This window comes from Eumetopias jubatus, unplaced genomic scaffold (genome assembly GCF_037043125.1).
Source record: "Eumetopias jubatus isolate StellerSeaLion01/CBP00866 unplaced genomic scaffold, mEumJub1_p1.0 scaffold_1, whole genome shotgun sequence".
Lineage (NCBI taxonomy): Eukaryota > Metazoa > Chordata > Mammalia > Carnivora > Otariidae > Eumetopias > Eumetopias jubatus.
This window is the reverse complement of record NW_028274807.1, coordinates 18227607-18252936: the sequence shown is the minus strand read 5'-3', so window position 1 is coordinate 18252936 and position 25330 is coordinate 18227607.

The window sequence follows — 25330 nt, the reverse complement described above, 5'->3', positions numbered from 1 at the left end:
TATGCTGAGTGAAAGAAGTCAATCAGAGAAAAACAATTATATGGTTTCACTCATATGTAGAATACAGGAAACAGCACAGAAGATCACAGGGGAAGGGAGGGAAAACTGAATGGGAAATCATCAAAGTGGGAAAAAAACCATGACAGACTCTTAACTCTAGGAAACAAACCGAGAGGTGCTGGAGATGAGATGGAGGGAATGGGGTAACTGGGTGATGGGCATTAAGGAGGGCACAAGATGTGATGAGCAGTGGGTGTTATACACAACTGATGAATTGTTGAACTTTACGTTTGACACTAATGATGTACTATATGTTGGCTAATTGAATTTAAATTTAAAAAATACAAATGTATTTAAATAGTTGCTCCCAGTGTAGTTAGGGCTACACACGGGATACAGATAAGGTGGAGGGGATGGCATAAAGATGGAGGCATTAACCTTGTCCAAGGGCAGGTGGGGGGCAGCAGTGAAGTTTTCACAAAAGAGGAGTTTTCAATCTGATTGTCTTCTTTTCTTTTTTTTTTAAACTTCATAAAAATACATTGTATGTGAATAGTACCACCACTTCTGTACCTTTTCTAAGTAGGTAAGAATATGGGAAAATTCTCTTCTTATGAAAAGGGTCATATACTTTAGACATTATTTTTCAATTTAATTTTTTGTCATTTTGCCTAGCACAAATTGTTTTGTATGGCTTAGTTTCTACATCCTACTAAATTATCTTTATTAATCATTCTGTATAGAAACAACATAGAATTGGTATGATAACACAGATATTCACAGATGAAAGGGATTTGTTACTGAAAAATTCAGTTTAGATCCATTTAACAGTAGGGGAATGAGAAAGAAAATTATGCTAAGATCTAATTTTGAAAGTCTAATGAATGGCTTGTACTGTTTAACTCTTTCTGCATTTCTGCAAAACTTTTCTTTAGTATCATTTAGGAATGTTATCAATGTTTCTTTGTTTTTGGAAAAAAAAAGGAAAGATTATGGATGCCTATAAAACTAAAATACTAAAATGTTATTATTTGGTGTAAAGAATGACTGGGGCATTGTAAAACAAAACAAAACAAACCCTTAACCTCAAACACTTCAATTTAATATTAAAGCTTTTAATATTTTTAATATTCTAATATTTTCTCCTTTACACGATTTATTTGTTCTTTCAAAAAGGATTGGGAAAAGTAATAGGAATAAGTTTTTGGGCTCCTTACATGGAGTTTCCTTTACTTTCCTAATGATTCTTGTTAACAGTGGTACAAAATAGTGAAGCTATGAAGAGAATCTTATATTCTTAAGAAAAATAGATTCCTTTGCATTCTTTTTTCAGATTAGAGATTGGAAATGCTTCTATTAAGGAATAAAAATAGTTTATGAAAAGTAATTTAATTTTTATCCTACAACTAATTTCTGGCATGATATTATATACACATGTATTAGAGAAGTCCATATATGCCTTCAATCATATTTTTACAAATTGTGGTAATACTGCAATTTTGAGCACATTTTCTGAACTGGCACTTTGAATAATATACTATATTTTTAAACGTGCATCTTTTGAAGAACTGAAAGTGCCATTTAAATGAAACACTTATTGGGGCACCCAAGTGTCTCAATTGGTTAAGCGTCTGCCTTCGGCTCAGGTCATGATCCCAGGGTCCTGGGATCGAGTCCTGCATCAGGCTCCCTGCTGAGCAAGGAGTCTGCTTCTCCCTCTGCCTCTCACCCCACTCCTGTTCTCTCTCTCTCAAATAAATAAATAAATAAATAAATAAAATCTTTAAAAAAATAAATGAAACACTTATTCAACATGACTCCTTTTTTCCTTCACTCTCTGGTAGATGCTGAAGTAGACATTTATGTATAGGCCCAGAATAGTCACCAAATAATCAAAAAGAATTAAGAAAATAATCATAATCAAATGTAAGTTTTTCTGATTGATGACAGAATCAAAGACATACATAATTCAAAATATTGGATGATACAAGCTAAACATATATAAAATATTTTTAAATACTTGAATGAAATTGATTTGGATATGTGATTATGAGGATAAGCACATGTTAATATTTCCCTACCCACTCTAATTTAGGTACGTCTGTGTGACTTCCTTTAATATACTGTGAACAGAGTGACTTGTTTTGGCCAATGATATGGGAGCAGAATGTTACTTGCAGTTGAAAACTCTCAGAACCACTGAGTGATTTGCCATGCTCTCTTTCTTTCTTCTCTGTAATGGTTGTATTGAAAAACTGGCTGCTCCATCAGCCTGGGTCCTGGAAAAGTGATATGACAATGAGGAAGCCAACTATAATAGACATATAGTATAAGTAAGGAATAACTCCTTGTTTTCAACCTCTGAGATTTGGAGATATATAGCCATATAATCTAAACCATCTAGACAGATAAAATAGTAGAACCAAGGTGACCTTGAAAAGCGTGACCAGCAATAAAGCAGCAAATTATTACTCTAGGAAGCTATATTAGAATTATTAACCAGCTGCCATTCATGCTCTTTTTTTATACAGGTACCAGGCTAAGTGATTAATTAGTTTATATCTTAAAAGTTAGGAAAAATATTTAAAATAAGAACTATTTTTATTCCAGGAGTAAAAGAATGGCTTATAATAGATATCTATTAATATAACTAAATCTATCAATAAATAAAAATAAAAATCATAAAATAATCTTTATAGGGGTGCCTGGGTGGCTCAGATGGTTAAGTGTCTGCCTTTGGCTCAGGTCCTGATCTCCAGGTCCTGGGATCGAACCCCATGTCGGGCTCTGGCTTAGCGGGGAGTCTGCTTCTTCCTCTCCCTCTGCCTCTCCCCCTGCTTGTGCTCTTTCTGTCTCTGTCTCCAACTGTCTCTCAAATGAATAAATAAAATCTTTTTAAAAATTGTCTTATAGATACTTAAAATGAATTTGAAAATATTTTAATCATCCATTCTTGAATTGAAATAAAATTAAATTCTTTTACCCTCTAGAAACAAAATAAAACTCCCCTAATGTGATAAAGAATAACTACATGGTCTATATCAAACTCATTTGAAAAGCTCTAGAGTTATTCCCATCAAAATAAAGACAAACAAAGATACTTATTATTAGCATTATCATTCAACATTGTTATGGAAATTTTAGCAAATGCCTTAAGAAAATATTAGAAAGAAAGATGTGGAAAAGAGGAGAAAATCTGTTTTACTTATTTATTTAATTTTTTTTAAATTTGAATATGGCAGACACATAATGTTACATGAGTTTTAGCTGTACAACACTACTGAATGGGAGAAGATATTTGTAAATGATATAACTGATAAGAGGATAATATCCAAAATGTATTTTAAAAAATATAAAACTCAACACCAAAAAAGCAAACAGATTAAAACATGGGCAGATGGAATCGACATTTTTCCAAAGAAGGCACACAAATGGCCAATAGACACATGAAAAGATGCTCAACATCACTCATCATCAGGAAAATGCCAATCAAAACCACAGTGGGATATCACCTTATATCTGTCAGAATGGCTAAAATAAGAAAGACAAGAAATAACAAGTTCTGGTAAGGATGTGGAGAAAAAGGAACCTTCATACACTGTTGGTGGGAATGTAAATTGGTACAGCCACTGTAGAGAACAGTATAGAGTTTCCTCAAATAAATAAAAATAGAAATGCCATATGATGTGTATTTTATTTAAATGTACTGGAGAAGACTTCATATAAATTTAAGTCTGTGTTTACCACATATGTTGTATGTCTGAATCATTTATTATGGAAAATTAATCTTACATTCTTCTAGCATTTTGGTAAGAACGTTCTGGGGCTTTTAACAGAAGTTGCATCTGATAAACAGGCATTCACATAACACAGTCAGAGTCTCTAACAGTTGAAAGGAGGCAGAAGGATACATTTGGTTCCCTAGCACCCACAGATTGTCAGTGAGAATAGCCAAAGGAATTTCTCAAAGGACTTGCAAGATAATCTTCCCAAATCATATTGTATCATCAGCTGCTGGTCACATTATAGAAATGTAAAGGCCAGTTAAAATTCCTGTCTGTGTGTAACAAGTCATGACATTTTCTTCTGTTATGGTAAATTGTATCCTATGTTAGGAGTATGCACAATTTTCTGTAAATTATACCCCTGTTCCATTGTGACAGTCACAATATGATATAGTACTTAGGAAACTCAAGAGAACAAAGCAAAAAATAGTATGATTATAAAGATGGTTTCATGAAAAAGATTTAGGGTAACAAAACGATTACAAAATCATCAAGAATTTTTATATAAATCCCAAACATAAAATATAATGGAAAATTTTTATTCTCAATAGCAATGAAAATATAAGCAGCTTAAAATATAAAATCATAATAAAAATATAAATCATTTTATTTAAATATAAAATCATATATAAATAAGACATAAATATAACCTATATGCTTTTATTTGAGGACATAAAATAAGACTTTAATAACAGGTTGAAAAGTAATAGTCTAGGATAGAATAATTCAATATTGTAATGATAAAAATTAATTTGGTATTAGACATGATTCCAATATGATTTCTAAAGTGGTACATAATGTAAATCCTCAAACATATAGATATGAAAATGGAAGGGAATGTAAACAATTTTGGGGTCAGGGAGGATATACAAAGTGTAATTATAGTATATCTAGAATATATTGATGATGAAAAGATTACATTAGCAGAACTTATATGAATGACTGAGAATCTGTGAGTAAGCCTCCATCTGATAATTTTTTATGAAAGAACAGAATAACCCAAAAGACAGCAGAAAGAAGAATTAATTTTAGCAGAGATTAATAGGAAAAGGGGAAAACATTTAGAACTAATAAATAAACATAAAGCCTGTTTCACTGAAAAAAAAACTGATAAAATAGATGAATCATTAACCTAAGGAGAAAGAAGTGCACATAAAATAACAAATAATAAGGGTGGGAAATAACCACACGTACAAAAATTAAAAGCTAATTAAGTTTTATGCAAAAACACTTGAAAATCTGACAAAATCATGGAAAATATAGTTTACCAAAAGTGACTGGAGAGGAAATAGAAAAATCTAATGTTGGTTACTACAAAAGAAATGAACAAATGTGATTAAAGAGGACCCACAAAACAACAAACAGATAATCCTAATGTTATTTAAGCTTTCCCATAGCCATTGAAACAGAAGGAAATACACTAAATTCTTTTTATAAAAAATTCATAAAATTAGTTAACCACTATCTGATAAGAGAGCTAAGAATGCTCAATGGAGAATAAATAGGTCATCTCCTCAACAGGTGCTGGGAAAGTTGGATAGTCACATGTGAAAGAATGAAACTAGACCCCTGTCTGACACCACTCACAAAAATTAACTTGAAGTGGGTTAAAGACTTAAACGCAAAACCTGAAGCCATAAAATTTCTAGAAGAAAACATAGGGTAAGCTTCTTGACATGGGTGTTGGCAATGATTTTTTGAATATGACACCTAACGCACAAGCAACAAAACAAAAAATAAACAAATGGGACTACATCAAACTAAAAAGGTCTGCACAGCAAAAGAAATAATCAACAAAATAAAAAGGCAATCTATGGAATGGGAGAAGATATTTGCAAACTATATCTGATAGGTTTTAATAGCCAAAATACCTTTAAAAAAAATCTCAAATCTCATCCCACTAAAAAGCAAAATCTCAAATAGCCCAATTAAAAAATGGGCAGAGAACCTGAATAGACATTTTTCTAAATGGCCAACAGGTACAAAATAAGGTGCTCATCATCACTTATTTGGAAAATGCAAATCAAATTCATAATGAGGTATCACCTCATGACTATTAGAATGACTAACATCAGAAAGACAAGAGATAACAAATATTAGCAAGGATGTGGAGACAAGGGGATGCTTATGCATTGTTGACAAGAATGTAAATTGGTACATCCACTATGGAAAACAACAATGCTTATGCATTGTTGACAAGAATGTAAATTGGTACATCCACTATGGAAAACAACAGAAAAAAACAACAGAGTTTCCTCAAAAAAATTAAAAATAGAACTACAGTATGATCCAGCAATTCCACTTCTGGTTATATATCTGAAAAAAACAAAATCACTGTGTTGAAGAAATATCTGCATGCCCATGTTTATTGTAGCACTATTTACAAAAGCCAAGACTTGGAAACAACCTAAGAGTCCATCAATGGATGAATGCATAAAGAAAATGAACACACACACACACACACACACACACACACACACACACACACACAGAATGAAATACTATTAAGCCATAAACAAGAAAGAAATTCTGTCATTTGCAACATACATGGACTTTGAGGGCATTATGCTAAGTAAATAAATCAGACAGTGAAAGATATAGACTATGATCTCACTTATGCATAGAATCTAAACAAAACAAAACTCATACAAAAAAAGGATAAAACCAAATCAGAGAGGGAGACAAACCACGAGAGACTCTTAACTATAGGAAACAAACTGAGGGTTGCTGGAGAGGAGATGGGTGGGGGGGATGGGGAAGCTGAGTGATGGGGTTTAAAGAGGGCACATGATGTGATGAACACTGGGTGTTGTATGCAATTAATGAATTACTGAACTCTACATCTGAAACTAATGATGTAATATATATTGACTAATTGAATTTTAAATTAAAAAAAGAAGAAAAAAATAAAAATAAAACCTAATTCATTTATATTCACCTAAAACCTGTAATTGGAAAAAAAACCCATATAATTAATATTTAAACCTCACAAAGTTTTCTCCCACACAAAAATATTTAGATCAGTTTTACTTAGATTATGAACAAGATCATAAACAAGTGTCTTTTAGTCCAGAAAAGCAAGGGTAATTCATTATCATGAATTATTAACAGTTTATTATTAATAGATCTAAGGGAAAAACCATATGTTCTGAACTCCTTAGATGCAGAAAAAAGCATTTAATAAATATAATATCCATTAATCATAAAGGCTCTTAATAAAATAAGAAAGTTAGATACTTTAAAAATATTCTCTGGCATTCCTACCCAAATGTTAACATCTTTGTAAGTGAGCAAAAAAATAGAAGTAGCAATGTAAGAATTTCACTATTACCAATATGATCTAACATTTTTCTGGAAGACCTAACTAATGATATTAGGCATGAGGAATAAATCACAGGAAAAATTGGGAATGCAAAGTAACATATTCCACATTCAACAATTTGATATTTTACTTAAAACTAAGAAAGTCAAGTAAAAACTATTATATAACATAAGATAATTTAGTATGGTCTTAATATTCATACATATAGAAAGCAAGTAGTTTAAAGATACAGTGTAAGAAAATCCTCCTTTACAACCATAAAAAACTATTAAAATCCTGGACAGGAACATGACAAAAAAAATTAACAGGAACATAACAAATTTAGAACAACTTTTGAAAGATGCAAAATGATTTGGTCAAATGATGTCATATCCATGTCCATGGATGGCACGGCAACATAAAAACCCTTTGGTACCCTACACACTACCCTGAACACAATGTAGAAGTCTATGGTTCACTGAAGGTAACAAAAGCTAATCCAGTCCAACTACTAAGTAGCTTGACTCTCTACCTCCCCCATATAATGACTGAACCAAAGAAAAGGTGTACCCATTTCTGGGAATAAAGTCCAATTACCTTGGTTTCTACTTTTCTACACACAATGACCGTCATTCAACAAAAGATGAAAATGCACCCTAAAAAAGCAAGAGGAAAAACATCAAGAGATAAAAGAGTCAACAGAACCAGACCCAGAATGACACAGTTGTTTAAAGTATCTAGGACTTGCAAATAACTATGAATAAATGTAGGCAGCATGCATGAACATATGTGTCACATCAAAAGAGAGATGGAAACTTTCTAAAGAAGTAAAATGAAAATGCAAGAAATAAAAACACACCATCAGTTAAGAATCCCTTTGATGGACTTATCAGTAAACTGAACATAGCTGAGGAAAGAGTCCCTAATAAAGAAAATAGGCCAATAAAAATTATTCATACTTAAATAGAAGAACATATTTTAAAAAAACAAAAACCACTAGCACATCCAAGATCTGTGGGGTGATATTCAAATTGTTAACATACAAGTAAGTGGACTTGCAGTTAGGGAAAAGAGAGAGAATAAAGCAGAAGACATCTTTGAAGAAAAAACAGCCAAGAGTTACCCAAAATTAATGAAAGACAAAAAAATCATGGATGTAAGAAACACAGAAAACCCCAAGAGTGACAAGTAATGAGAATATGAATAAATTCCTAGATACATCATAGTTAAACTGCCAAAAAACAAAGAGAAAATCTTGCAGGCACCCAGTGAAAAAGAAACATTACATACAGAGTAATGAGTATCAAAGTTACAGCAGAATTCTTATCAGCAGCAATGCAACTCAGAAGACAACTGAGTGACACGTTTCCTGCACCGAGACAGGAAATAAATCTTTTAACCCAGAAATCCATATTTTTTTTTAAGAAACAGGAAAAAAAAGCTGTATACTAGTGATGCAGGAAAGATGTTGGGTTCGAAGCTGACGGCCAAGAAAGAATTCTTGACACGTCTTTGGTGCAAAAAGGTGGTTTTATTAAAACACAGGGACAGGACCCGTGGGCAGAAAGAGGGGTCGTGAGGAGGGGCCCATTATATACTTTCAAGTTGGGAGGGGGTTAGGGATAGTGTAAGTCTCTAAGGAGTTTGGAAGCAAGGTTTCCAGGACCTTGAGGAGACTAGCTATTGTTGGGCAAAGGTCATTTATTACTGTCTAATAAAACCTTACTCATGAGATCCTTCAGATGTGTATCAGTGGATCATATGTTTCAGGGATGACTGCCAACATGTGTCTTGGGGGGTAGAGATAAAGGAATTTTCCAAAGGAATTTTTATATGTTAAAGTAGACTTACAAGATCCTTATAGGCTAAGATTGCCTTTTGTCCTTAGCAGAGTATTAACACTGAGGCAGCTGAGTTCCTAGAAGAAGGTCACTCTGCCTGTTTCGAGGACTTGTCAATGCACTGTAAGTGGTAAGGAAATTTAATTTTTCTTTTGTCTTTGTTTCCCACATCACTAGAAAGGTAAATAGATTAGAATTTTCATGTATATGCATGAAATATATCTTAAAGATACACAGTAATTAATAGATTGTCTCTGCAGAGGAGACTTCAGCATTTGGGAGTGTATGGGAGACACATTTCTCTCTGTGGCCTTTTGTTCTTTCTTTTTTAAATTATTTATTTATTTATTTATTTATTTATTCATTTATTTATTTATTTCTAAGATTTTATTTATTTATTTGAGAGAGAGAGAGAGCGTGTGTGCCTGCTGGAGAGAGCGCAAATGGAGGGGGTGCGGCTGAGGGAGAGGGAGAAGCAGACTTCCTGCTGAGCAGGGAGCCTGATATGGGGCTTGATCCCAGGATCCTGGGACCATGACCTGAGCTGAAGGCAGATGCTTAACCAACTGAGCCACCCCGACACCCCTTCCTTTTATTTTTTAACTATGAGGAGAAAAAGTAATAACATTTTGACACTTGGAAGAGGCTAAATGAAGTTACTTTGGTAATATGACAAAATCATTTTGAATTTCATATACAAGAATTAATAGATAAGAAGAGGCAAGTAATCTTTGACAAACAACAATGAAGGAGAATGTACAGGCATTCAATGTCATAAAGCTACTCTTGTTCAAACAACTAGTTCATGAATAGATATACCACAAAATAGATGTCTATGAACAACTTATGATTATTTGTAAAATCAGTTTATGACAAAAGTGATATTTTGGTCTCTTTTATATAATATAATAGAGTATATTAATATAGTAGAGGCTATATTACTATTGCACTTTAGTAAATTTGCCAAATTCTCAAGAAATAAGTTGGTTTTCTAATACCACATACCAAACAAATCCTAGTTGAATTTTAACTACTAAAGTTAAAAATTGAAGTAATAAGAGAACAAGAACATAGACATATATATCTGTTTTATCATTGGGAAAGGAAAGTGTTTTAAAGCATAACAGCAAATAAATTATTAAAAGGAAACCACTGATAGATTGAACTTAAAAGTTATCATGTGTAGGGGCATCTGGGTGGCTCAGCTGGTTAAGCTCAAGTCATGATTCCAGGGTCCTGGGATCCAGTCCCATGTTGGGCTCCCTGCTCGGTGGGCAGCCTGCTTCTCCCTATGCCCCCACCCCCCACTTGTGCTCTCTCACTTGCTCTCTCTCAAATAAATAAAATCTTTAAAAATTGTCATGTGTCAAAAAATGTAAGAAAAAATTTGATTATAATTGTGATAATATAAAAAACATGTGACAAAGGTTCTCTCTTTGACCAAACTCTACTCAAGTTCCTCTGAATTCTCTAATCCTCGATTTGGGGGTTTCCATGTTTATCTCTGCAATGTCCAATTTTAGCAAGAATCTTGCTAAGTCAGTTTAGCTAGAATCCCCCGTCCTCTGTATCTGATCATCCTCCATATCTGATCATATTCCTCATTCCTCACCCCCCCACCGCCAGGTGATGTCTGACCACCCTGCTTTCAGCAGAGAATCCTGTTGGGCCAGTTATGCCAAATCTCCTCTTACCTCTGCTATTTCTTCTGGGTAATTTTCCATTCACTGACCCCTGCAGTACTCCTTGGCTCTAATTCCTACTTTTCCTTGTTGTGTTTGGAGTAGAGCCTCATCTCACTCACCAGTGCAAAACCCGATTGCAGTGGTCCCTACACCTATCACTATGGTCCCCTGAATAAAGTCTGCCTTACTGTTCTTTATCAGTTGAATCATATATTTTCTTTAACACATGTATGACAAAGTATCCATGTTTTTAGAACACAAAGCTCATTTACAAACAATCATTAAAATTTGGGCGTTGCACTCTGAAGCAAATAATACATTATATGTTAAAAAAAAAGAAGAAGAAGATAGTAGGAGGGGAAGAATGAAGGGGGAGAAATCGGAGGGGGAGACGAACCATGAGAGACTATGGACTCTGAAAAACAAACTAAGGGTTCTAGAGGGGAGGGGGGTGGGGGGATGGGTTAGCCTGGTGATGGGTATTAAAGAGGGCATGTCCTGCGTGGAGCACTGGGTGTTATATGCAAACAATGAATCATGGAACACTACACCAAAAACTAATGATATAATGTATGGTGATTAACATAACATAATAAAAACAATTGGGGTGTTGCAATGAAAAAATTAAAATAATATAAACAGTTCACCAAAGAAGAAACATAGTTGACCTCAAAATAAATATCAAGAAACCCTTTATTAATAACCAAATAAATTCAAATTAAATCTCAGATTACATTCCCATGTTGAAGAGAGTATGAAGAAATTGGCACTCTTTTGCACTCTTTGGAGTAGTGAAAATGAGCGTAACATTTTGGAGGTCAATTTGGAAATGTGCCACAAATGTTTTCCACATATTTTTCACCTTTAACTGGGAAAGATTCCATTTTTATTTATATAATTCAAAGAGATACCTAAAGGTATGCTAAAGCATTTATGTGTGATGATGTTTCCCTGTGTGATATTTTTTTACTAATAGTGAAAAATCAAAATATATTCCAATGTAAGCAATTTTATTTTTATTTTATTTTTTAAGATTTTTAAATTATTTTTAAGTAATTAAATTAAATTAAGTAATTAAAAAATTATTTTTAAGTACCTAATGTGGAGCTCAAACTCACAACAAGAGTCACACTCTCCATTGACTGAGCCAGCCATATATAAGCTTAAAATATAAGCAATTTTAAGTAAATTAGAATAATGACATATGATTTTGTGTCATGTAACATAAAAATATCTTGAAAAAAAACCTTAAAGCCCTGGCAAATTTTTATGATACCTTTTTTTTTAAGATTTTATTTATTTGTTTATTTATTATTTATTTATTTTAGAGAGTGCAAGTTGGGGGGAGGGTAGTGAGAGGGAGAGAGAGAGAATCTCAAGCAGACTCCACACTGAGCGCAGAGCCCAATGCAGGGCTCAAACTCGTGACCCTGAGATCATGACCTGACCTGAAATCAAGAGTCAGATGCTAGCCCCTTTCATGGTATCTTTTTTAAGCTAATAAAAAGTTTACAAAACATTGTGAACTGTGTGTGTTATGTACTATATGCTTTAAAAAACTATGTAAACATGCATAAAACAAAATTTGTATGTAAATATACACCTATCTATCTATCCATCTATCTATAGATATGTATAGATAGGATATATATAACTTCTGATGGTGTGTGTGTGTATGTGTGTGTGTGTGTGTGTGTGTGTATCAAATCGATTTTCTTTGTGATAAATTATATATTTCCATTATAATGATAAATAAATGCTACAGAAATACATAGAAGTATCTGTAAAAAATGCTAAGCCCAAAATAAAGAAATTCAATAAAGAATGAAGAAAAAACCATGTAGGCATGTCTCACATATTCCATCCTCCATAAATTTCCTAAATAACATATCTGTTTTACAGTTCGTTTTGCCCCTTTGCTGTTTAAAACAATGCTTCCTACTCACGTGGCAGATAAAATTCACATTCCTTCCCATGACCCATGGCAATGTGTACAATCTCACCTTTCACAGGCCTTCTTGCCTTTTGAGTCTTCAGGGTAAACACTATTTGTTGTTTCCTGCATGCACAATGCTGCTTTCTATCTTTGTACCTTTCTCTGTTCTATTTGCCCCTCCTGAATTCCAAAACACCCTTTAGTGTCTTCTATGCTGGAGCAATTTTGTTTACTTCCAGGATGCTTCTATGATGACTCCATGGTGAAAAAATGCTGGATGATGCCAGTTCCTCCCCCACATACAAAGAGACAGGCTGAGGTAATAAGCACACTTCTTCTATTTTTGTTGCTGTATCCATAGTTCTTTTATTACTTTTTGTATCTATCAAATTTTGGTAATTGTTTACTTATATAATTCTCCCCCTGGAAGGTAAAGTCCTTGAAGGCAGGGATTGGCTTATCTCCACCTGCAACTTTTTTTTTTTTTCTTTAATTATAGACACTCAGCCAACAAATGTTTCTTTCAGGTCAACTGAACTGAAGATTATTAAGACTAATACACAAATGATGCTTGCCCATGATGGGATGCAAATAAGGGCATATTTTAAAGGAATTCTTTTATGATGAGGGAATTACTTGGAGACAGATTTTTCAATGTTTTCCTTGATCTTTCATAATTTAAAACAACAGTTATTAGGTTACTGTTTAATTGTTATAGACAAGAACTCTTTACTGTTTTAGTTTTTGAATTGTTGATCTACTCTTTTTTTTTTTTAAAGTTTTTATTTAAATTCCTGTTGGTTAACGTACAGGGTGATATTAGTTTCAGGTGTTCAATATAATGAATCAACATGTCCATACCACACCTGGTGCTTATCACAGGTGCATTCCTTAATCCTCATCACCTATTTCCCCCCATCCCCCACTCCCCACCTCCCCTCTGGTGACCCTCAGTTTAGACAAGAAATTTTTAATACAGGAGTTGATAACTGAGAGTTGGTATTTCAATTTATAATGTAGGATTTAAACATGAGCAGGATTTTATTTCTGTTTCAGGCAGTGCTATGAACTAGATTGCCTTAAGACCCCTTCTGCTGAAAACAACTAAAAAGGGAGGAAATATTAAAAATAAAATCTTTATGAATGCAACTGTGAATAGTTAAGAAAGTAAGGAATTCTTAGAAGTCAAGGAATCAACAGAGGAAAACTCTGAATCAGTTCCTCTTGAAGGAATTTTCTGTATGGATAAAGATTGTTTTCTGGAACTGTTTGCAAGTGAGGAACACAGCTAAACCCTAGGTATATACAAGATGGGATGCTCACAGGGAATTGGGTCTCCATACTCCATACATCCACATGGTGAAAGAGGACAAGAAAATTGATTTGTCTTGAACTTTGATACTCTATGGAGGGGGAATAAAAAGCTTTCTTTTATACTTAGTAATCACAGCCAACTGACTTTAGTTTTACTGACTGAATTCCTACTTCCTGGGTGGTCTGGATACTCAACGTACAAGTATTCAGTGTAAAATGGTCCCTGATTAGCAGTGCCCTTAGGACATGGCAGGACAAAAGTTTTCTCTCATTAAAAACAAAACAACAACAACAAAAAAACCCCACAAAAAACAAAAAGACCTCAACTCAGGGCTCAAATAATATCTACAGTAATGTGAGCTCACAGTAAAAACAGAAACAATGCAAAGCAAAATAAAATAAAACAAACTAAGCAAGCCATGTTGAGTGAGAACCAGCAGGGAAAAAACAAAACAAAACAAAACAAAACAAAAACAAAAACAAAAACCAGACAAACAAATCACAGAGTTAAACCTGCAAAAACATTATATAGTGGAATTAACAGATACAAAATGTAAGTAAGAGTCCATAAAAATGACTGCACATAAAATTTGAATGAGTTTATCAGTATATTAGACAAAGATGAAGAGCAAATCTGTGAACTGGAGAGAAATAATGGAGAAATTTCCATGAATGTAAGAGAGCCCATAGGGTGGAAAACAGAAGAATACAGCTTAAGAAAAATAGAAGATATAGTTTTAAAACCCCAGCCGGCAGTATAGACAGTAACATTTAGAGTTAACGACAATTATTCTGAGATGATTTATTAACAGCAACAGTGAAAGAATGTACAATAATGTACATACTGAGAAAAAATAGCTATCAGTGCAGAATAATGAGGTAGAAAGATGACAAGAATGAGCGCAAAATAGTGGCATTTTAAGATAAAGAAAACCTAAAAGAACTTGCCTGCAATAAACTCTCAATAAGGAAAACCTAAAATATGTACTTGAAAATAGGCACATCATCCCAGATAGAAGGTTTTTCTTGGGGGGTGTCAGTCAACAACTTAAATGTTACCATTAGTGATTCTAGAGTATATAGCAGGAGAAAACATTCCAGGTCATTATATAAGAATAGCATAAGTTTTAGACCAAAAGAATGAACGAGGAAGATTTCAGGCCATCTTTCTGTGACAATGATGCAAAAATGTTTAGCCAAGTATTAGTGAACCTGACTGAGCAATGTGTAAAAAATAAGATAAATACTGTTTGGCCAGGTGTCGAAGTGCAGTAGAAGTTTAATACAAGAAAACCAGTGAATGCAATTTACTACAATTAACAATTTGAAGGGAAAAATGTGACAATTGTATTAAAAGATACAGGAAAATAGTAAGTGCAACTTAGCATCCATTCACTGAAATGGATAATGGTTTCATAGGAAACCAAGGATAGAAGGAACTTTTATGATCTAACCAAAGGTTTCTGTAAAAATTCTATAGTAAAAATTATACTAATGGAAAAGTGTTGGAAATATTGCACATATGAACTAATCAGGGATACCTGCCACAGCCATTTTTAATAAACATTCTTTTTGGAGAGTAAGGAAAGATATAATTATATGTAAATTCTGTGATTGTCATTATAGAAGATCTAATAAAAATAATTTGTAGGTATTGGAATTAATAAGAAAGTATATCAAATTTTTGCACATAAGATTAATATACAACATCCACAATAGCCAAACTATGGAAAGAGCCAAGATGTTCATCAACAGATGAGTGGATAAAGAAGAGGTAGTATACACACACACACACACACACACACACACACACACACACACACACACCACAATGGAATATTATGCAACCATCAAAAAATGAAATCTTGCCATTTGCAATGACGTGGATGTAACTAGAGGGTATTATGCTAAGTGAAATAAGTCAATCAGAGAAAGACAAATATCATATGATCTCACTGATATGAGGAATTTGAGAAACAAGACAAAGGGTCATAGGGGAAGGGAGGAAAAAATGAAACAAGATGAAACCAGAGAGGGAGGCAAACCATAAGAGACTTTTAATCTCAGGAAACAAACTGAGGGTTGCTGGAGTGGTGGGGGGTTGGAGGGATGGGGTGGCTGGGTGATGGACACTGGGGAGGGCACATGCTAGAGTGAGCACTGTGAATTGTGTAAGACTGATGAATCACAGACCTGTTGTACCTCTGAAACAAATAATACATTATATGTTAAAAAAAAAAAAGATAGTACGAAGGGACAAATGAAGGGGGGGAAATCAGAGGGGGAGATGAACCATGAGAGACTATGAACTCTGAGAAACAAACTGAGGGTTTTAGAGTGGAGGGGGTGGGGGAATGGGTTAGCTTGGTGATGGGTATGAAGGAGGGCACGTATTGCATGGAGCACTGGGTGTTATACGCAAACAATGAATCATGGAACACTACATCAAAAGCTAATGATGTAATGGGGCGCCTGGGTGGCTCAGTTGGTTAAGCGACTGCCTTCGGCTCAGGTCGTGATCCTGGAGTCCCGGGATCGAGTCCCACATCGGGCTTCCTGCTCAGCAGGGAGTCTGCTTCTCCCTCTGACCCTCTTCCCTCTCGTGCTCTCTATCTCTCATTCTCTCTCTCTCTGAAATAAATAAATAAAATCTTTAAAAAAAAAAAAGCTAATGATGTAATGTATGGTGTCTAACATAACATAGTAAAAGAAAATTTAAAAAAAAGTAAAAAAAAGAAAAAAGATTAATATACAACACTAATTTGCATTTCAATATTAATAAACAGAAAATGAAATCAAATAAAATAAGCCATTTTTAATTATATTGGAAACAAAATGTGTGTGTAGGAGTAAATTTCATAATAGATACACAAGTCTTGGGGTGCCTGGGTGGCTCAGTCGTTTAAAGCACCCAACTCTTGGTTTCTGCTAGGGTCATGATCTCAGGGTCATAGGATTGAGCTCTGCATTGGGCTCTGGGCTCCATGCTCAGCATGGAGTCGGTTTTTCCCTCTCTTTCTGTTCCTCCTCCTGCTTGCGCTCTCTCTCCCCCACCCTCCCTCAAATAAATAAATAAAGATACAATGCTTCTGCAAATATAAAATCTTAGTGAAAGGCATTAAAGAAGACAAATGGACAAATATAATACATTTATGGATTGAAAAACATATCTAAAGAAAATAGCACTTGAATTGATCAATAAATGAAATGCAATTAAAATAAAAACTTCAAAAGTTTATTAGTGGATTTGACAAACTGATTCTAAAATTTACAAGAAAGAAGAGAGGGACACATCACACTCCTGCAAAGGGAAATTTTATCTGATAAGAAAAATTAATATGGAAGGCTTCTGATAAGATACAGAAGGTTAAAGCAGACCGTTGTTTCCATTGGACTAATTGCAAAAACTGGATAAAAATTAAAATAAAATATTTTTTGATACATACTAGAGAGTTATGAATAAATAGCTCATATATAAAAAATGAATAGCAGCATAAGACAAATAGAAAACAAAGTAACTGTATGAGTAGATACATTAAATGTGAGTCTACTGAATATTCCAGTTAAAACACAAATTGTCAGATTAAAATAATAAAAAAGAACCACCTCCATAATTTTTATGTCTAAATTAAGAAGCATAAAATATATATAGATTGAAAATGAGGATTGCAATGAAAATTTTAAAAAAATCTGTGTGTTAGGGACGCCTGGGGGTCTGAGTCGCCTAAATGTCTGCCTTCAGCTCAGGTCATGATCCCAGGATCCTGGGATCGAGTCCCGTATTGGGCTCCTTGCTCAGTGGGAAGCCTGCTTCTCCCTCTGCCTGCCTCTCCCCCTGCTTGTGCTCTTTCTTTCTCTGACAAGTAAATAAATACGATCTTTAAAAAAATGTATGTGTTATAAGTATCTTGTCCCAATCTGTGGGCAAATTTTTCAAAATTCTAAATGGTGTCTTTAGAAAAACAGAAGTTTTAATTTTTTTGAAGATTTTGTTTATTTGAGAGAGAGAGAGAGCATACGTATGGGTGGTGGGGGAGGGGCAGAGGGAGAGGGAGAAGCAGACTCCCTGCTGAGCAGACAGCAGAAGGGGCTCCATCCCAGGACCCTGGGATCATGACCTGAGGTGACGGCAGATGCTTAACCAACTGAGCCACCCAGGCGCCCCTAATATTAATGATGTACCATTTATCAATTTTTGCCTTTATGTTTAGTGTTTTCTGAATCTTGTTTAAGAAATTTTGCCTAATCCTAGGTCAGAAAGATTTTCTCCAATGTTTTACCTAGATATTTTATAATTTTACCTTTTACATTTAGAGTCATAATCCATTTCAAAATAATGTTTGAATATGTGAAATGAAGTAGGAGCCAACTTTTACATTTTTCGCCATAAAAACTTTTTGAATCAGGAATTCTGGGAGGGCTTGGTAAGGTGGTTCATTTCTGATTTCTGTTATCAGCAGGGCCACCTGGACCTGAAGGACGTGCTTCCAAAATGGCTTCTTTGCTCAAATGTGTGGTGATCAGGCTCCCTGACCATTCTCTCTTGCTCTCTATCTCACATGGTGGCTCATCCTCAATTAGGGCTTCTTAATGCGCCTTGGGATTCTCATTGGTGACCTCAGAATTGTTGGCCTTCTTACATAGCAGCTCATGATATCAAAAGAACAAGGTGGAAACTGTTAGCCCACTTATGAAGTGTCAATTCCTTCATACTCTTTTGGGGAGAGAAATCACAGGAAGCTCAATTCAAAGGAAGCTCAAGGGAAGAGAGACTGACTATGTCTCAGTTGAAGGGATATCTACAAATTTGTGGCCATCCTTACTCCACCACTGCATCATACTGATAAGATCATTCTTTCCCCCATTGAATTACATTAGCACCATGTTAATCATTTAAATGAATATCACTGAACTCTTTACTCCGTTCTTATAAAGTTAAGCATATACTTACCACATGACTCAACAATCCTTTTCCTCAGTATTTTCACACGATAAATAAAAGCCTATATTAACATAAAAAACCTTTCTATGAATGTGTACGGCAACCTTATTCCTAATTGTTCAAACCTAGAAACAACTCAGTTGTCCTTTAACCAATGAATGAATAAAGACACCGTTGTACAATTGTAAAATAGAATATTTATTTAGCAATGAAAGAAAGCTACGGATTTATACAATATAGATAAATCTTTAATGTATTTTGCTAAGTAGAAGAAGCCAGCTGCAAAAGACTACATATTGCTTGATTCCATTTACACACTATTAAGGAAAAAGCAAAATTAGAGGGCTGGAAAACAGATCCATAGTTGCTAGGGTAAGAAGTGAAGGGAGATGTTGATAACAATCCTCTCAACATGAGAGGATTTGGGGGAAGTTGAAACTGTTTGATATCACAACAATAATGGCAGATACATGACTTCTTGCATTTTTTAAAATCAACACCACAAAAAATAAGTGGATAATCTAAAGCCAAATACAAAATATGTGTTACACAAATAATGCACGGTAGTGAGTAAATTTGTTTTTCATAGAGGTATGGGTTAGTAATTATGAAACCATAGTATGATTTACATTATGATTGAATAAATAAATAAATATATTGTAGAAAATGGGAGCCAAATTTTTTTTCTTATTGTCTGAGGAAAACCTTATAAACAGGCAAAGGGGGAAAGGCAAGAGGGAACCCTGTGGTGTTGGATGGGAATTGGAAATATCTGTATGAACTTGTGAGACATATATATATATATCTCATACATATATATACACATATATACATACATATATTTGAATATCTAATATTAATATTTTCAATATTCTCAATATATATACTTGCATCTCATTTTCTATAAAATATTTATTTATGTTTTCAACACACAAATAAATAGATACAGAAATACATATAATGTGTATGTATGCATGGGTTAGTATACATAAACATATCTTTGCATTCTATGTGCTGAGCAGGTCTAAAAGTAATGACAACCCAGTAGAAATAAGCACACTTGGAGCCCAGATCTTGATTCTTAAATATCATTTTGCAATAGAAGGAACCGGGGCTCCTTGTGAAGTGGTTGGCTGGGAAGAGGAAATATAAGATGTGCTCGGAATACCTTATGGTGCCAGAAAATAAGATGGTTCTCAAAAAAATCCAAAAACCAAAACAAAAAAACCCACGACCCTAAGATGGATTAATGTATATAAATATAATTTTGATCAAACAAAGATATATTGCAGAATATATACAGTATCATTCTGTTTGTATGAAGTTTAGAAACACCCAGACGTGGGCATGTTGTTAAAGGAAGGAAATGTAAGTGGCGACAATCTAAAGAAAATCAAGGACTTGATAAACATGTAATTCTGCTAAAATTGCTATTTCATTTTATTTACTAAGAACAAAAACACTGTTGAACTTTCAACAGTTTAATAACTTCCAGGATCAGGAAAAGTTTTTCTTTCTTTATCTCACATATATCTTTCCATTGTTACAATTAATTCCATCTGTTATGGGTTCAGGAGATGTAGTAATGGCGTCCTCTGGGTAGTAGCCAAGCTTCAAACTGAAGATTGAGTTTAGCTTACTTTCTTTAGAGTACGTAATTCCATGTCTCAAAGATTGTGCTCTCTAATCATTTAACCAAATTTGCATGATTCCTCTGGTCTTCTCTGAGTTTTTCTTACTTTTTGGCTTGAAAACCTTGTTCAGTATAATTGACGACTCCTGAGTGCAATGGATTAATGACCTCTTGATTCCTGCCTGCCATACCTCCTATGATATCAGTTACAAGTCCATAGGTAGTAGTTCCAGATTCAATTTCTAAAAAGTCTTTAATAAGGTTGCTCTCTATTCACAATTCCTCAGATATACCCAAGCCTGATATGGCTGAAGTTTCTCTCTCTCTCTCTCTCTCTCCCTCTCTCTCCACTTTCTCAGATATGTCATCTACCATCTCTACATAAATTGTCCTTTTTTCTAACCCAGATACTTTGTGGTCATGGAAACCCATCTTTATTTTTTTAATTTAATTTTATCCAAATTCAATTAATTAACATATAGAGATAGAGTTCAGTGATTGATCAGTTGCATATAACACCCAGTGCTCAGTCCATCATGTGGTCTCCTTAATGCTCATCATCCAGTTACCCCATCCCCCCACCTCTTTCTATATACTGTGCAAATAATACTATAATAAACACGTGAAAATATAAATTCCACTTTTTCAGAGCTTATGTGAATTTATTATTTCAATATTTTCATATAATTTTATGCTTCTACAATAGACTCATGTAAATTAATAATAACCGAGAGCAAATGAAAATAATAATTACACTAAAGGTACCAAATGGATGAAAATCAGAGACATATTTTAAATTTTTGTCTAAGTTTTATAAAACCTAGTGGTAAATAAATGCATTAGATTTCTACTTATACTACATTATTTTAAAAATTAATAAGATTTATTGATATTTATTTTCTTTATCCAAAATAAATATAAACATGTTTTTATCAGAAATAATGTAGTGAAATGCAATGTAGTTTCCTGGATTGGATCCTGAAACAGAAAAAGGATTATTGGAAAAACTGGTAAAATCTGAATGAAGTTTGTAACCTAAGCAATCAATGTCTCAATGTTCATTAATTTTAACAAGTAAACTGTGGTTATATAAGAGGTGACATTAGGAAAATCTGAATGCAGAGTATATCAGACCTCCGTGTATTTTTTCTTTGCAACTTTTCTATAAATCTGGAATTATTAAAAATAAAGTTTATTTGAGAATAATGTATGTAATTTTTAAGTAAACATTTTATTTCACTTATGTATATATCAGAATTTCTGAAGTTTTTTTTACTTAAAAGGAGAAATTGCATAAGAACCTAGAAATTTAGGGGCACCTGGGTGGCTCAGTCGGTTAAGTGTCTGACTCTTGATTTTGGCTCAGGTCATGATCTTAGGATTGTGAGATCAAGCCCTGGGTCAGTCTTCATGCTGGGTGTGAAGCCTGCGTAAGATTCTCTCTCTGCCTCTCCCTTTTCAAGCCCTCCCCACCGTCTCCCTCTCTCTCTCTAAAATAGGACCTAGACATTTACTTTCTAGGTGCATCAGATAATATTATGGATTTTATAGATTAATGGTAGTTTTTAGTTTTTTTCTATCATGTAAACTTATTCTATATAGTATACAATAATAAATATCATTTTTAGTTTTGAACTAATGTTTTAAAACTGCATTTCCTGAAAATTGGGTTACATTTAATGTAATTTTGTAATTAGAAGTCATATAACATAAGTTTTTCTTATTTGAGCAATATAAAACATATAATTACCTGCAGAAGATATAAATCCACATTTGAAAACATTTCTTTTAGATGAATCCAGGTATAAATTTCAGATAAAGGTCTCTCGGTATCAACCAGATCTTCTGTTGGGAGCCAAATGGGCAGAACAGATAACTGTGGACATTCTTTAGGGTTTTAACATATAAATATATAAAATGCAAAAGCAGCATTAAGTTAGTAAATTTCCTAGAGTTCAATGAGCAAGTCAAATTTGAATGAACTTGGTGAAAATCAAGTAATTTCTGAGGCCGTATTTAAAGTTTGTGAAAGAGGAACAATCAATATATTGAAATTCTCAAATATGAAGACAAGTCTATGGGGTGTTTAAGCACTATGTGAGGATTCTATTTAAGTAAACAATAAACTGACTGATTTGTAGAATCTGTAAATAGAAAAGAGAAACGGTACTTTATCACAGATGCTGTATTTCTTTTCTACTACCAGAAGTAATAGTTTCTTGAAGTAGTAACAAAGAGGGCAATGAGATTTGCATGGTTTTATGTGTTTATTTATTTATTTTACAGATTTTAATTGGGGCACCTGGGTGGCTCAGTCGGTTAAGCGTCTGCCTTTGGCTCAGCTCACGATCCCAGGGTCCTGGGATCGAGCCCCTCGTCAGGTGCTCTGCTCAGTGGGGAGTCTGCTTCTCCCTTTCCTCCCCACTCATGCTCTCTTTCACTATCTCTGTCTCTCTCTCTCAAATAGATAAATTAAATCTTTAAAAAATAAAAAAAATAAAGATTCTATTTATTTGACAGAGAAAGAGAGAGAGCACAAGCAGGGGGAATGGTAGGCAGAGAGAGAGAGGGAGAATTTAAAGCAAATAAGAATCTGAAAAGTTGTAGTTTTTCCTATGTTTGTGGGCACTTGTGTTGATTCCCAAACAAAGTTCTTCTCCCCTCTAATGTGTAGCACATCTTTTATTGACTTTAATATTTGTCAACGTACAAATCCGAAGTGGGCAACCTACCTTTCCCGAGGACAAAGACTTCGAAACAAATTTGTGTTTCATCACACCATGTGACTTACGGAGACTAGAGTAGATTAGAAAAACCAATGAACATGATGACGTCCTGTACTCTTTCTTGTATGGAATGTATTCATTTATACACTTCATTGACTCGTCCTGTTCCTCTACCCTATTCCTCATTTCTCACATGGAGACAGTATTTTTCAGAATGGATAGGTCCAGGAGGGAAGCACTGGACCCTTCTCAAGTGCTACCTCTGTAGTGCATTGTCATGAGCTCCTAAATACCTGACCACCGTGGTGTTGCTTCTAACAGGACACCCTGGGGCGCCTGGGTGGCTCAGCCGGTTAAGCGTCTGCCTTCGGCTCAGGTCATGGTCCTGGGGTCCCGGGATCGAGTCCCGCAGTGGGCTCCCTGCTTGGCGGGGGGGCCTGCTTCTCCCTCTCCCTCTACTGTTCCCCCTACTTGTGCTCTCTGGCTCTCTCTGTCAAATAAATAAATAAAATCTTAAAAAGAAAAGGACGCCCTGACTTCTCACTGGTAATTAAACTCTTGTTAACTCAGCTTTGTGTTCAGACTCGGGGGGCTTCATAAGTCTTCTCTTAAAAATCTTCAGCTCCATTTAAACTGATTGCAAGTCTTCTTGCCTATTATCCCAGTGTGTTTGATGCATCTCTTTCCTATGCTTGCTTGCATTTGCTGTCATTTTCTTTTGCTTTACCTCTCTGCTGGCAATGATTATCGATGGCCTCAGCTAAGACCCATGAAGTCTTGCTCGCTCTTCCATACTGCTCCTGGATGATACTAAGGTCTAGTAACGACAACCTCCTTGCTGGAATTGAATTCCTGAATTAACTCCTTACATTTTAGCACTTGAGCTACAACCAACAAGATTGAAGACAATTTGTAAAAGTAAACATAGCATAAGGTAGAACAATTTGGAATAGAAACAAAACAGAACAGAGGTCAACAGCAAAGAGAGGGAAAGTAAATGTGATCAAGTACTTGAGATGATCTAATTACCATAATTGGGCACAAAGTTTGATTTGCCTGGAAGCAAAGAGATTTAGGCTAATTTTGTTTTTATAGTCATAATAATTTAAATTATACAAACTCACTTGCAACAGTTTTTTTTTTCAGGAGGCAAGTGTAAAAGAAGTACTTGTATAAGGAACATTAAATTTCAGTGGCAAACTACTATGGTTTTACAACACACTCAAAAATCATGTTTAAAGAGATGATGTTTTTACTGAGCTGAAGGCTGAAAATCATACTAGAACTCTGTGAAATATTTTCTATTTCACATTTTTCTTTCTATTATTTCAACTAAGTTAATGTTTTTTAGGTTTCTTGTTTTTCAATGATATAACTCATTATAGGAATGGTACTCTGGGAGTCTAGATGAATGGGTGGGTAATACGCCAAATAGACCCTTTAATGAAAGACTTCTGGGAGTCAGTGACAGGTGCTGCTGGGTCAATCAATGATGTTTCCCATTTCCAACTTAGAGCAAAGCAGTCTTTGTCATTGGCCAAATTCAGAACTATGATTTTAAAAATACCAGACGTCAGCTAGCATTTCTGTTATTTTGTTGTGAAATTTTGAGAGCCGACTTCTCATCTTCCTTGGAGTTCAACCCACTCCACCAGTACAGGAGTACCAGAGGATGTTTGTTAGAGCCAATATTTTCTTTGAAGCGGATAAATGTCATTCATAGAACTACCGTGATGGACTTGGGTTTGAGTTTAGCTCCACCACCTGCAAATCGTGAGGCATCAGAAAAGCCATGGAGTTTTCTCTGGCTGTGTCTGTCAATCGATGACACAGTCCTTCTCAGTGTCCATGGTTGTCCACTGAATTTTAAGTTTCATACAAGGGGAGGAGTAGACATAGCTTAGATCAGAGCTTCTATGGATGTGAGTGCTGGGGTTTGTTTTTGGAGATGGACAGGGGTTGATTCCCATGAGTCAGAAAGCTCTAAGGAAATTTTTCAGTTCCTGTTTTATTACAGAATATAGGGGTGCAGATATTCATTAAACTGTATATCTGCTTATATCGATAAACTGTACAGTTAGTGGGAAAAATAAAAATCATAATTAGTATGGTAGAATTTAATTAACACGCACAAATTTCTAGTTTTTCGATTTTGATGTTATGTAAT